The sequence below is a fragment of the Heloderma suspectum genome, chromosome 2 (assembly GCF_057233095.1).
Source record: "Heloderma suspectum isolate Gila_16-S chromosome 2, 16-S_ref, whole genome shotgun sequence".
NCBI lineage: Eukaryota > Metazoa > Chordata > Lepidosauria > Squamata > Helodermatidae > Heloderma > Heloderma suspectum.
The window spans coordinates 400,408,771-400,422,938 of record NC_139459.1 but is presented as its reverse complement, the minus strand read 5'-3'; positions in this window follow the sequence as shown (position 1 = coordinate 400,422,938).

The following is a 14,168-nucleotide window of genomic DNA, read 5'->3' as shown; positions in this document are numbered from 1 at the left end:
CCTCGATGCAAGCCAGTCCATGAAGTGCTGGGTTACAGGGCGTCATTGGAGTAATGTCTGCCACTGATTGTGAAGGGGTTCCAGTGGCAGTAGGGACATAAGCTTATGATCTTGCTTTGAAGTAGATTTCTGCATCCTTGTGCCTTGCTTGCATCTGATTTAATTACTCTGTTTATACACTTCCATTCAATAAAACATTTAGCCTTCACTTGTTGACAAAGTTTAAAGCAGGGAAAAAACAAAAACACAAACAGGACATTGTGTACATTACCGCTATAGCTTTCTGCTTGCAGAGGTTGCCCCGATCTGGGAGCAAATACACTCACTATCTTCCCATTTCATTGTTTGTTTTACACTTGACCATGATCTGTTAAGTGATTGGTTATTATATTCTTTTAATCCCACCTCTTCATGTTTATTCATATCTCCCCTTTACATCACTGTTTATAACTTTTTCCTAGTGGCTATTGTTTCCTGAAGAAAAATCCACAACATGAGAATTGCACTCTATGTTTCTGTTCTCCACTCTTAAACACAACATGATACAACCTTCCAAGGAAGTTGGCAACTATTTAGCTCTTTTCTTTAATTCCACTTTTATGTACTTACTGTCCTCTGTGTCCCTATTTCTTCCATTTAATTAGTCTGTTTTTATCTGATATATCAAATTTTTCATAAATACCCCCAGCTTTGGTTAAGCCAAACTTTGGGAAATACGATGGTATGGATCTCTCACACTTTGACCCATCGTTGTCTGGATTTGGCCTCAGTTTTTCTCCACCTTTGATGTAGTCATCTGCCCTGACACTACATTGCCCTAAACTCCTTGGGACATTGGGGAGCCCATGTCTGAACCTCTACAGAGGACATTTAGGAGGGACCAGGCCACCTGTCCAGGCCATCTCCCCATTCCAGAGAGATCTTCAGCTCTAAAGCTTGGGATAGCCCTCAGAGCCTTCAACAATATGTCAGGATCCATCATCTTCTGAGGATGGACAAATTTGACGTGTTCCCCATGCCTGCAGGGGTTACATGTCCTGCCAATCTCAACCCTATTAGCTATCCCTGACAATGAAGGTCCTTTGAACTTTTCTCCCCACAGATCATGTTCATGCTGACCCAAATAAGCAAACACCCAAATAAGTATATGCCATGCCAACTATGTAGGACCAGATGATAACTGGAACAGGCTGAGGGTTGCCCTGGAAGTTGTGGAATCATGAGTTGCACAAGGAAGGGGGCCTTGGCATGGATGTTGATGTCCCCTCACACAGTCAGTTTAGGGGAAACCAACACCCCCTCCAAGACCACCTCTAGTAGCTCAGGCAGGGAGACAAACAGTCGATCCAGAGTAACTATTCCGGCAATATTAACCCTTTCCTATTGACACCCCCCCCCCAATTATGACTATGTATCCTGAACGGATATCTTGATCATAGCTGTTGTGTATAAGTTTTTTTCATGAAAGCTGAGGCAAGCTCAACGGCCCCCTCAGTAATGCATGTCAGGGTAGGGGGACACACTTCGGAATGTCCGCAAACATATGTTTTCCAGCCGTGCTTGGAGTTGAACAGAGAATTCAGAATGTTGCAGAGGTGATACTCTCCCCCCCTTATAATTATGAAAATCATGGTGGTTTTCTTATTATCCTTATGAAATCTCAAGGCATTTTCCCCTTAAAATTGCGTTGGAGATAAACATCACCTTCAGAAGGAACATGAGTGATGTCTTGCTGAGGTGCAAAACCACTGGTGTATAAATGCCTCCTGTGCCACAGGGAGCTGGAAAGGAGGTTTAGGGCAGGGGGCGAGGACTGTGTGGGTGACTTCCTATTGTCCCCTTCAGCTGTGTAGCCGTGGCTGGCTGGGCTCCATGTGTACTGGGAAAGCCACTGCAGTCCCAGTCTTGCAAGGAGGCTTTGGCTTGTTCTCATTAGCCGGACAGGGAGTTGGAATGAAGAATCATAGAATCATAGAATCATAGAATAGTAGGGTTGGAAGGGGCCTACAAGGCCATCGAGTCCAACCCCCTGCTCAATGCAGGAATCCAAGTCAGAGCATCCCTGACAAATGGCTGTCCAGCCTCGTCTTGAAGGCCTCCAGTGTGGGAGAGCCCACCACCTCCCCAGGTAATTGGTTCCATTGCCGTATTGCTCTGACACTCAGGAAGTTTTTCCTGATGTTCAGTCGGAATCTGGCTTCCTGTAACTTGAGCCCATTATTCCGTGTCCTGCACTCTGGGATAATCAAGAAGAGATCCTGGCCTTCTTCTCTGTGACAACCTTTCAAGTACTTGAAGAGCGCTATCATATCTCCCCTCAGTCTTCTCTTCTCAAGGCTAAACATGCCCAGTTCTTTCAGTCTCTCTTCATAGGGCTTTGTTTCCAGTCCCCTGATCATCTTTGTTGCCCTCCTTTGAACCCTCTCCAGCTTGTCTGCATCCTTCTTAAAGTGTGGTGCCCAGAACTGGACACAGTACTCCAGATGAGGCCTAACCAGTGCTGAGTAGAGGGGAACTAGTACTTCCCGGGATTTGGAAGCGATGCTTCTATGAATGCAGCCCAAAATAGCATTTGCCTTTTTTGCAGCCACATCACATTGTTGGCTCATATTCAGCTTGTGATCGACGACAATTCCAAGATCCTTCTCGCTCGTAGTGTGGTTGAGCCACGTATCCCCCATCTTGTAACTGTGCATTTGGTTTCTTTTTCCTAGGTGCAGAACTTGGCATTTGTCCCTATTAAATGCCATTCTGTTGTTTTCTGCCCAGCACTCCAGTCTATCCAGATCACTTTGAATTTTGTTTCTGTCTTCCAAAGTATTAGCTATCCCTCCCAATTTGGTGTCATCTGCAAATTTGATCAGCATTCCCTGCACCTCCTCCTCCAAGTCATTAATAAAAATATTGAAGAGCACTGGGCCCAGGACTGAGCCCTGCGGTACCCCACTCGTTACCTCTCCCCAGCTTGAGAAGGTCCCATTGATAAGCACTCTTTGAGTCCGATTCTGTAGCCAACTGTGGATCCACATGATCGTTGTTTCATCTAGCCCACTTCGAGCTAGTTTGCTCATCAGGATATCATGGGGCACTTTGTCGAAAGCTTTGCTGAAGTCGAGGTATATGATGTCTACAGCATTCCCACGGTCTACAAGGGAGGTGACTTGATCAAAAAATGAGATCAGATTTGTCTGGCAGGACTTGTTTTTGACAAATCCATGTTGGCTTCGAGTAATCACTGCATTGTTGTCAAGGTGCTTCCAGATGGATTGCTTTATGATCTGCTCCAGAATTTTCCCAGGGATTGATGTCAGACTGACTGGTCTGTAGTTCCCAGGTTCCTCCTTTTTACCCTTTTTGAAGATAGGGACAACGTTAGCCCTCCTCCAGTCATCTGGCACTTCCCCGGTCCTCCATGATTTCTCAAAGAGAATAGACAGCGGTTCTGAGAGCTCTTCTGCCAGTTCCTTTATGACTCTAGGATGCAGTTCATCTGGCCCTGGAGATTTGAACTCATTCAAAGTAATGAGGTGTTCCTTGACCATATGCCTGTCGATCTCAAGCTGCAATCCTGCCCCTTCAGCCTGTACTTCGCCTTTGCCAGGGGGGTCATAGACCCTCTTTTGGGAGAAGACTGAGCCAAAGTAGGAATTGAGCACCTCTGCCTTTTCTTTGTCATCTGTTATCATTTTGCCATCCTTATTTAATAGCTGAACAACCATTTCTTTCCTCTGCCTTTTACTATGCACGTAGCTGAAGAAAGCCTTTTTGTTGTTTTTAGCATCCCTCGCTAACCTCACCTCGTTCTCCGCTTTAGCCTTCCTGACGCCATCCCTGCAATTCTGTGCTACCTGCCTGTACTCTTCCTTTGTTACTTGGCCTTCTTTCCACTTCCTATATGTGTCCTTTTTTGTTTTCAGGTCATCCCTAAGCTTTTTGTGAAGCCACATTGGCTTCTTCTGTTGTCTTCCACCTTTTCTTCTTGTTGGAATTGTTTGTGATTGTGCCTTGAGAATTTCCTTTTTTAAAAGTTCCCACCCATCTTGGACTCCTTTTCTCGCTAGCATTGCTTGCCATGGGACCTTACTGATCATTGTTCTGAGTTTATTAAAATCAGCTTTCCTAAAATCCAGGGTACGCGTTTGAGTACACTCGGCTTTTGCTTCCCTTAGAACCAAGAACTCAAGTACAACATGGTCGCTTTCCCCCAGAGTTCCTGTAACTGCTACTTTATCCACTAAGTCATCTCTGTTGGTTAGGATCAAGTCAAGGATAGCCGATCCTCTAGTTCCTTCCTCTACTTTCTGTAGGAGGAAGTTATCCGCCACACAAGTCAGGAATTTCCTGGAGGGGCCATGTTTTGCAGAATTTGTCTCCCAACAAATATCGGGGAAATTGAAGTCCCCCATTACTACTACATCATGCTTCCTTAAAACATTGGCTATTTGCTTTTCAAAAGTTTCATCCTTGGCTTCTCCTTGATTGGGTGGCCGGTAGTAGACTCCGACCACCAGGTTCCTTTTATTCTTTGCTCCATTTATTTCAACCCAGATGCTCTCGATGGGGCTACCAAGCTCCTCCTCCTGTATTTCTGTGCAGAGATATGTATTTTTCACATACAGTGCAACCCCGCCTCCCTTTCTGTTCCTCCTGTTCTTTTTGAACAAGTTATATCCTTCAACTGCTGTATTCCAGTCATGAGAGTCATCCCACCAAGTCTCAGTTATACCTATCAAGTCATAATTTCCCTCCTGTATTAAGAGTTCAAGTTCGTTCTGTTTGTTTCCCATACTCTGGGCATTAGTATATAGACATCGAAGACCATGTGCTTCATAGTCTGGCTTTCTTCCTACATGTGTCTGAAGACTATTATTGGGCGCTATCAGCGCTGTTCTCTCCATTGCAGTGCATGCGCCTACGTCCATTGTTACCCCCAACATTACATCTCCCTTCCCCGTAGGATTCAGTTTAAAGCCCTCCTGATGAAGTTCTTCATGCTGTGGCCAAACACATTCTTCCCAGCCTTTGTGAGGTGCAACCCATCCCTAGCCAACAGCCCATCTTCCAGGAAGTATAGCCCGTGGTCCCAGAATCCAAATCTCTCTCGTCGGCACCACCTTCGTAGCCAGTCATTCACCCGGAGTATTTTTCGTTCCCTTTCTATCCCTCTTCTAACTACTGGAAGGATGGATGAGAAAACTATCTGGGCCCCAAAGTTCTTGAGTTTCCTTCCCAAAGCTTCAAAGTCTGACGTGATCTCTTCGTAGCTCCGCTTGGCGGTATCATTTGTTCCCACATGGATGAGAAGAAAGGGATACCTGTCAGTGGGCTTTATGAGTGCAGGCAACCTTTCAGTCACGTCTCTAATCTGTCCTCCCGGGAGACAACATACCTGGCGAGTCCACGGGTCTTCGCGACATACTTGGGTCTCGATCCCACGCAGCAAGGAGTCTCCCACTACTACCACTCTTCTCTTCTTCTTCTTGTAGGCCTGGGTTTCATCGCCTCTGTTTGACTGACCTTCAGCCTCTTGCTCACTCTCATGCAGGTTCCCCTGTGATTCTTCCTCTGCAGGCTGTCCTCCAGTCTCATCTGCAAGTACCTGGAATCGGTTCCACAGCTCCACCGCTTCCACTGGTGCAGAGTGGCGTCTAGTTCTTCTTCTCCTAACTGTCACCGTTTTCCAAGGAGTATCCTCTACTCCATTTTTCTTCACCTCAGCATTTCCCACTGCCTCATCTTGCTGTTGCTCTTCAAGCTTCTGGTCTGCCCTTTGCTGCTGTAGTTCCCCCATTCTGTCCAAGAACTCTTCGTGTTCTCTTATTCCCCGGAGGGTTGACAGTCGCCGCTCCAGTCCACTTACTTTTTCCTCCAGCAGCGTGATCAACTTGCACTTGTTGCAGGTGTAGGCCATGTTGTTCTCAGGCAAGAAAACAAACATTGCACACACCTTGCAGGTCACCACCACTGGAGAGTCTTGTCCTTCCATAGCCTCTTCTCCCTTTTTGTGTCTAGCTTTGTGATTGTTCTAGACTAGCCTGTGCCTGCTCCTCTACTCAGTAGAGGTTAAAAGCAGAGTCCCACTGGTGTGGAAGTGTGTGTTACAAGACAAATAAATGAAAAAAAGTTAGTAAAAAAAAAAAAAAAAATGTTAGGGGCCTCCCCCTTGACCTCCCCTGCCGAACTCCCCTGGCCAACTCCTGTTTGCTCCCCCTGTCCGCTCGCTCTGGTCGCTCGCTCTCTGGGAGCTTGCCTGCTTCTGTAGTCCCTGGACCAGCTGGAGCAGCTTGCTCTGCTCTGCTCTGCGCAGCTGGGAGGCGGGAAACAGACTGAAGCTTCCCGCCCAGTCAGCTGCTGGGAGTACTCAGGCCACACCCCTCCAATTCAGTTGGAGCTCTCAGAAGCTCCTGGTGTGCTCACAGCCAGTCAGAAGGATAAAGGGCAGCGCCCTGGGCTTCCTGCAACCCACTTACCTCTTAGCCTCTGTCTCCTTTGTCTCCTTTGTCTCTTCAACCACTGCAACTCCCCTGGCCAACTCCTGTTTGCTCCCCCTGTTCGCTCGCTCTGTTCGCTCGCTCTCTGGGAGCTTGCCTGCTTCTGTAGTCCCTGGACCAGCTGGAGCAGCTTGCTCTGCTCTGCTCTGCTCAGCTGGGAGGCGGGAAACAGACTGAAGCTTCCCGCCCAGTCAGCTGCTGGGAGTACTCAGGCCACACCCCTCCAATTCAGTTGGAGCTCTCAGAAGCTCCTGGTGAGCTCACAGCCAGTCAGAAGGATAAAGGGCAGCGCCCTGGGCTTCCTGCAACCCACTTACCTCTTAGCCTCTGTCTCCTTTGTCTCCTTTGTCTCTTCAACCACTGCAACTCCCCTGGCCAACTCCTGTTTGCTCCCCCTGTTCGCTCGCTCTGTTCGCTCGCTCTCTGGGAGCTTGCCTGCTTCTGTAGTCCCTGGACCAGCTGGAGCAGCTTGCTCTGCTCTGCTCTGCTCAGCTGGGAGGCGGGAAACAAGAGTCGGAACTAGGATGGAGGCTGGACCAGGTGTAGCCCAAACGGTTCTGCTCTTGCTGCTACTCCCTCAGGCAACCTGTGGGATGCTTCTGAAGGCACAATGCCCCTTGACTTTGGAAAGGGGTAGAACTGACCCATTTAGTTATTACAAGCCAGGAGACCATCTCGTCGGTGGAGTCATCTCTGCAACAACTCCATACTTTTCAGCTTTGGCCTATTCCTGGGAACCTCCCTCTAGCAGCATTCTTTACGGGCAAGTCTTTCTGTGGTGATGGACTTTACTTTTACGTCATTGCCTATTGAGTTCATCAGCTCCAGTTATTCCTAAACTGCAAGGGGCTCGTCCCATTATGTGCAGCCTCCCCAAGGCAAATGGAGTTTCCTGTGTTGTTGTTGGGGGGAGACTTTCTGGGGCAGGGGCATCCAGCGTGTGCAGCCTGCTGTTTTCATGCGCCAATGCGCTGTAGCTGTTATGGCTCTTTTTGAAAAGTGGGGTAGAATATTAGACAAGGATTAGGTCTTTCTTGCTGATGCTGGAGGACTGCTAAGCTGGGGAAAAATAGGAGAGGAGGAGAAGCAACAGGTTTGCCTTTCTTGCTTCAGTGCAAGGCTTAGCTCCTCCTGACAACATCCACTGCAAACCTGGGCAATTTCACATGCTGCAGGCGTCCGGGTCCCTTTTGAGAACTGTAGTAAGCTATGATAAGAAAATGAGGTGTTTCTGCCACATGTTTAATGTACAGAAGAAGCATAATTTATTTCAATGAGTTTCTAAAAAAAGAGAAAACTTTGATCTCCCCAGACAGCTTCAGCTATGGGGAAGTATAGAAACGTAATAAATGCAATGAAACAAAATCTACTTTTATTTCTTTATCTATTTGATTTGATTTGTATCCTGCCTATCTACCCTGAATAATGGTATTGAAGGAAGCTTACAATCATAAATAACCCTTGATTAAAACAATAATTAAAGAGGCACTAAAACAGAATTAAAGACACATCCATCAAACAATAACAATGGCATCCAATCGAACGGACCCACTTGTACCCCAAAGGGCTGCTTGAATGATGGCCTGCTCACAGAAGGATGGCAGCCAAGAAGGCACTCTTCTGCCTCAGCACCCATTGTGCCGCTAAAGGCCTTCTCAAGCAAGGGCCCCTCCCAAATCTCTTAATACCTGGGCAGGCCTGTACAGGGGAAGGTGGTCTTTCAGGCAGCCTGGTCACCAGACACAGAGGGCTTTAGATGTCAGAATTTGGATTCTGCCCCGTTTCTGTGGTTTTAGCTTCTGCATGGCAAGTGCTGCTTTCTATCTGTTAGAGAGAGAGAGATGGAGACTGGGACAGATGGGAAGTCATGCAGCAGACCCCAGCCGATGGAGCCCCGCTGATCCTCAAAGTCCCCTGCACCTGCTCCCCCCCCCTCCTTGCTGCTGCCGCCTCATCACTTGACCTCTCCGAGTGGAGGAGAAAAACTGCCAAGGGGGAGGTGCATCAGCCTTTCCCTCCCCGGCTTCCTCATCTGGGCACAGAGGGAGAGGCCTCCCTACAGAAGAGGTGACAAGTGAGGAGGTGGGCCACTTAGAGCACCTTGTCCTAAGGACCCCCCCCACACACACACACACACAATCTGTAGCAAACCCTGCAGTGGTCCACATTCCAGAGCTGTGGTAAGTGATGCTACAGGAAGTGTTCCAGGTGGGCCTCTCTTGCTGGGCTCCTATCCCTATCTATTTATCTATTTATCTATTTATCTATCTATCTATCTATCTATCTATCTATCTATCTATCTATCATCTATCTCTAATCTATCCATCCATCCATCCATCCATCCATCCATCTATTGATCTGGTATGCTTCCCTGAGTCTCGGACTCTAGTAATACTTAGCCTGGAAATCAACCTATTTTCTAACCTCAACATTTTATACAATGTTTATTAAATGCATTGGATGAATGGGCAGGTGATCCCAGGTGATTCCTGAAAGGCAGGCAGGTTTTCAAACAGGGGAAAGGGCTACTGACCAGTGCTTTACTCTGTGCCGCCAACTTATTAAATAAACAGCAGGGTCAAAGCATTATATTTGTTGTCGTTCAGTCGTGTCCGACTCTTCGTGACCCCATGGACCATAGCACGCCAGGCCTTCCTGTCCTGCGCTCTCTCCCGGAGCGTGCTCAAGTTCATATTCATTGCATCCGTGATGCTATCTAGCCATCTCATCCTCTGCCGTCCCCTTCTCCTTTTGCCTTCAGTCTTTCCCAGCATCAGGGTCTTTTCCAGAGAGTTTTCTCTTCGCATTAGGTGGCCAAAATATTGGAGCTTCAGCTTCATTATCTGTCCTTCCAAAGAGCAGTCAGGGTTGATTTCCTTTAGGATGGACTGATTTGACCTCCTTGCAGTCCAGGGGACTCGTAAGAGTCTTCTCCAGCACCACAGTTCGAAAGCATCAATTCTTCGGCGCTCAGCCTTCCTTATAGTCCAGCTCTCACAGCCATACATTACTACTGGGAAAACCATAGCTTTGATTAGACGGACCTTTCTCGGCAAGGTGATGTCTCTGCTTCTTACTATGCTGTCTAGGTTTGCCATAGCTTTCCTCCCAAGGAGCAAGCGTCTTTTAATTTCAGTTTATTAGTCACTGCGGGGTGCTTTGTGTAGGGTGGTACAGAAGGAATCTTATACAGTTGTCCTTCTTGCCCAGAGATGTCAGATTATGAGGCAATTCAGTATGCTTTTGATGTATCCAGTTTCATTATTTGCAAAGACTGTTTTTAAAGTTAGTCGGAATTATGTATGATTGTATTATTTATTAGTGGGCCTTTTCAGCAGCCACTCCCAGACTCCAGAAGTCCCTGCCAAGGGTGTAAAGATAGACTCCCACTCTGCTCTCCTCCCACCAGCAGGCAAAGACACTTCTGTTCAGTCAGGCCATTGATGTGGAAGTGGGTTTGTTGGGATGGGTGTCGTTTCAATTTCTTTTAATACTTGTATTATTCATTCTAAATTTTAAAAGTTTATTTTCATGTACATTTTAATTAACTTCTTTGTGTTAGTGTTTTCGTTCTCACTGTTGTTAGATGGAATCAGTGCTGTTTTATTTAGTGAATGGGTGGTGTATAAATCAAATTAATAACAACAACAATTCTGGTTGAGGTTATCCAATTTGACCTTTTATTTTCTATTGGGGGAGGGGGATTCTGTCCTGCCATGATGACTCTCACACCTTTCTCATTCAAGCACACATTCACGAAATAAAGATCCTCCTTAGTTAAACATCCAAGTGTTCAGTATTTGCAGAAACACAACCAGTCACCTATACCTTCGAAATGAATCAGAGAGAGGAAATGAAGAACATAAGAAGAGCCATGCTGGATCACACCAAGCGTCCCCCTAGTCCAGCTTTCTGTCAAGAAGGGCCAACCAACCAGCTGTCGATGGGAAACCCACAAGCAGGACAGGAGTGCAGCAGTGCAACTTTTCCCAGTCTTTTAAGAATCCTTTTATTCCCAGTGTGGTTGCGCTGGTGATTCGGTTAAGGGCACTATGATATTGCCAGGGGTTTTGGTTTGTTGGTTTGTTTATTATTCTTTTCCTACTTGCACTTTGCGTTCCTGCTTTTTGGCTACGCTATTTGCGTTCCCCTTGATTTTTGCCGTCATAGTCTACGTAAATATTTACGTACATTAAGATGGTAAAAAGAAGGAATGCAAATGGTGGCAGCCATAGCCGCCGCCATTTGCGTACACGTGTTGTTGTTGTTTTAAACCCACCCCCAACCATGATAGGCTACGTAAAGGTTTACGTAGTCTATCGCATCTTTTTTTATTTTTTTTTAAACCTAGCCATGATAGGCTACGTAAATCTTTACGTAGCCTATCACGTCTTTTTTTTCCCACAAGCCTGGAAATGGCGGCAGCGGCAGCCGGTCGGAAGACCGCCCGCCGCCGCCGCCGAAGTCACTGCCGGAGCCGCCGCCGGAGCCGCTGCTGCCCGGAAGATCCGCCCCAGGTAAGTCTCATCCCGGGGGGATCCGCAGGGGGCAGGGGGTGGCAGGCTGTTCCGCCACAGATTTCGGTGCATTCGGCCTCACCGAGATCCGTGGCGGAATTCTCTGACATCCCTAACTTACACCCAGCACTGATGTGATATCTCACTGTGCTTTTTTCACAGCAGCTGCACAGTGAGATATCACATCTCTTGTTGTTCTTTGAAGGGTTGTGAATGCCAGTTTCAGCCCTGGCATATATGTATGCCCAGTTTGGCTTTCAAATAGGTTATGGCTATAGACCCTGGAACAAGGATATTCAAGCTCGCCACCCCACCACACCAAGCAGCCCCAACAAGCACAAATTTCAAAAGGGATTCACTGTTGTGCTTCTGGTTTGAGTTTTGGATCATTGTGAAGTTCTAGGGAGAAAAAATCCAGAGCACTACATTGACAGAAAAGGCTTGCGGAGTCATAAAAGTAAGGCCTGAATTCATTTTGTTTCTCTTGTATATTTTTTCAGGGAAGCAAGCAGAAAGTATTGGAACATCCTGTCCATCCTGTTTGCCATCCAGGAGATCAACCAGAATCCCAGGCTCTTACCCAATGTCACCCTGGGCTACAACATCCATGACACCTATTTCGATGCAACAGTGACTTCTGATGCCTTATTAAGCCTGCTCTCTACTGGGCATGCAAATGTTCCCAACTACAGCTGTGGAAGGCAGAATAGCATGCTGGCTGTTCTTGAAGGATCTGACACTGACATCTCCGTCCAGATTTCAGCCATGTTGGGCATCTACAAAATCCCACAGGTAGAGATGGAGAAGACTTGGCCATTTGTGGACTGCATCAAATTCCACTTTGGAATGTCTCTAGAGAACTGAAAATATGGCAGTGGATGTTGAGAAACAGTGTCGAAGAGTGTCGCAAGTGATTTGAGTGACTTCTCACTTGAGGATTAATGGGCCTTTACCCCTTTGGACAACCATCCCCTCCTATTACTTTAAGTAACCTGTGCAGTGCACTCCTATGCAGGTTTAGACCAGGGTATCTTCCTTTCATTGTTTTTGCAATATCAAAATGGAGGGATGGAAAAGGCAGATGGCTGTGTCAGTAAGCAGCACAGCTGGCCTTCCAAAAGGAAGTATGTCTTATTTATTTCATGTATGTATTGTAGTTTAATGTGTCCCCCGCCAAATAAAATGTCCTTGGGGTGGATTACAAACAGTTAAAAGACTAAAATGTGATAGAAACAGATAAAAATATAAAATGCAATGTGAATATTTAAAAGAATAATATACAATAGAAACAAGCAAGACAGGAATAACAGCTAAAATGTGACAGAAAGAGATAAAAATATAAACTGCAATGTGAATATACAATAGAAACAAGCAAGACAGGAATAACAGCCATAAAAATCTAGAACTCAGTCTCCAAAATGCCTGGCAGGAAAGAAGGTCTTTGCCTTTGGCCAGAAATAGAACAACGTAGGGCCCAGGTGAGTCAGTTTGAGAAGGGCATTCCAGAAGCGGGATGAGAAGCTGAGAAGACCCTCTCTCCTGAGGCCACCCACCACGCTTCCTTCAGCCGGAGGTCTAGAGGACAGCGTCCTAAGGGTTTGAGCAGATATACATGGGAGGAGACATCCCTTTACATTCTCTGATCCCAATCCATTTAAGGCTTTAAAGTTTGACACCAAGGCTTTGAGTTGCAGCTGAGGAAGCAGTGATGCCACATGTTGGTATCGACTGGTCCCAGTTAGTAACCTTAGTGCTCTGTTTTGAACGAATGGAAGTTTCTGAGCTGTCTTCAAAGGTAGCCCCTCATGCAATGCACTGCAGTCATCCGCCCAGGAGGTTACCAGCTTCTACTGGTGCACATAGTGCACAGGCAAATTGTGAAACTCGCTGCCACAACATGTAATGATGGCTATCAACTTGGATGGCTGTGAAAGGGGATTAGACAAATTCAGGGAGGATCAGTGGGGATCAGTCATGACGGCAACTTATTACCTCCAATATCAGAGGCAGTGTAACTTTTAATACCACTTACTGGAGAATAGGAGTGGGAGGTTGCTATTGCACTTGTGTGTGTGTGCGTGCGAGTGTGCATGTATGCATGGGAGAGAGGTCGTCTTGATTGCCAGAAGCCGTACTGTAATGACAGCCCTTCATCCTTCCTTCCCTTTGCATCAAACGGGTGATTCTAAGCCACCTGAGCTCTGTCTCTGTGCACAAGGAGATTAGAACCCCCTTTGTATAGGTGGCCAGGCAACTCAATGGCTGTCATAATGGACAGGGGCCCAATGAGAGTAGGTGCAATGTGTGAGCCGAGTGAGAAGAGAGGCATTGTCCCTCCTTGCAATAGATGGGAGAAGTCGAAGGGAAAACCCCCTCCATCACAGCATCTCTCCAGTTATTATTAATGACTTTGGGGTAAGGAATACCTGAGCTTTGGTCAGAAACTCATAGAAGATTAATCTCTTCCATTCCTTGCCAGGTCAGTTATGCCTTCATTACTCTTCTTCTGAATGATAAAGAGCAGTTCCCCTTTTTCTATCCGATATTCCCCGAAGAAAAGACCCAGTACCAGGGGATTGTCAAACTGCTCCTGCATTTCAGATGGACATTGGTTGGACTTGTTGCTCCAGATACGGATAACGGGGAGAGGTTCATGAGGACCATGACACCACAGCTCATCAAGAATGGTGTTTGTGTTGTTTTCACAGAAATTATCCCCAAAACGTTTGTAGGAGGAGTAAAGATCCATCCGACTTCCTTTCTCAACTTGGGACTTGTCAATATTTTTGTTTATGATGAAGAGAATAGTTGCCCCTTCAGTGGAATAGTCTTTATACAAAGATACATTCATGAATTTATACAACACATTGCAGGGAATGTCTGGATCATGACAGCTGTGTGGGACTTGACCTTGCAGTTGAGTGATGGCAGAATACCTTCCCCACCCATCCATGGTATATTTGCTTTCCATATACCGCCCAAAGCAGGGACAAAATATGATAATTCTCAGCTGTTCTTGTCTTTGGTCAAGCAGTTTTGGGAGAAAGCATTTCAGTGTTCTTATTCCAAGCATGCACGGTCTGTGAAAGGCGGGGCCAGATGCAGAGAGAAGGAGAAACTAGAGGCCCTGCCCCAAGAGGACATGGAGACAATCCTGTCC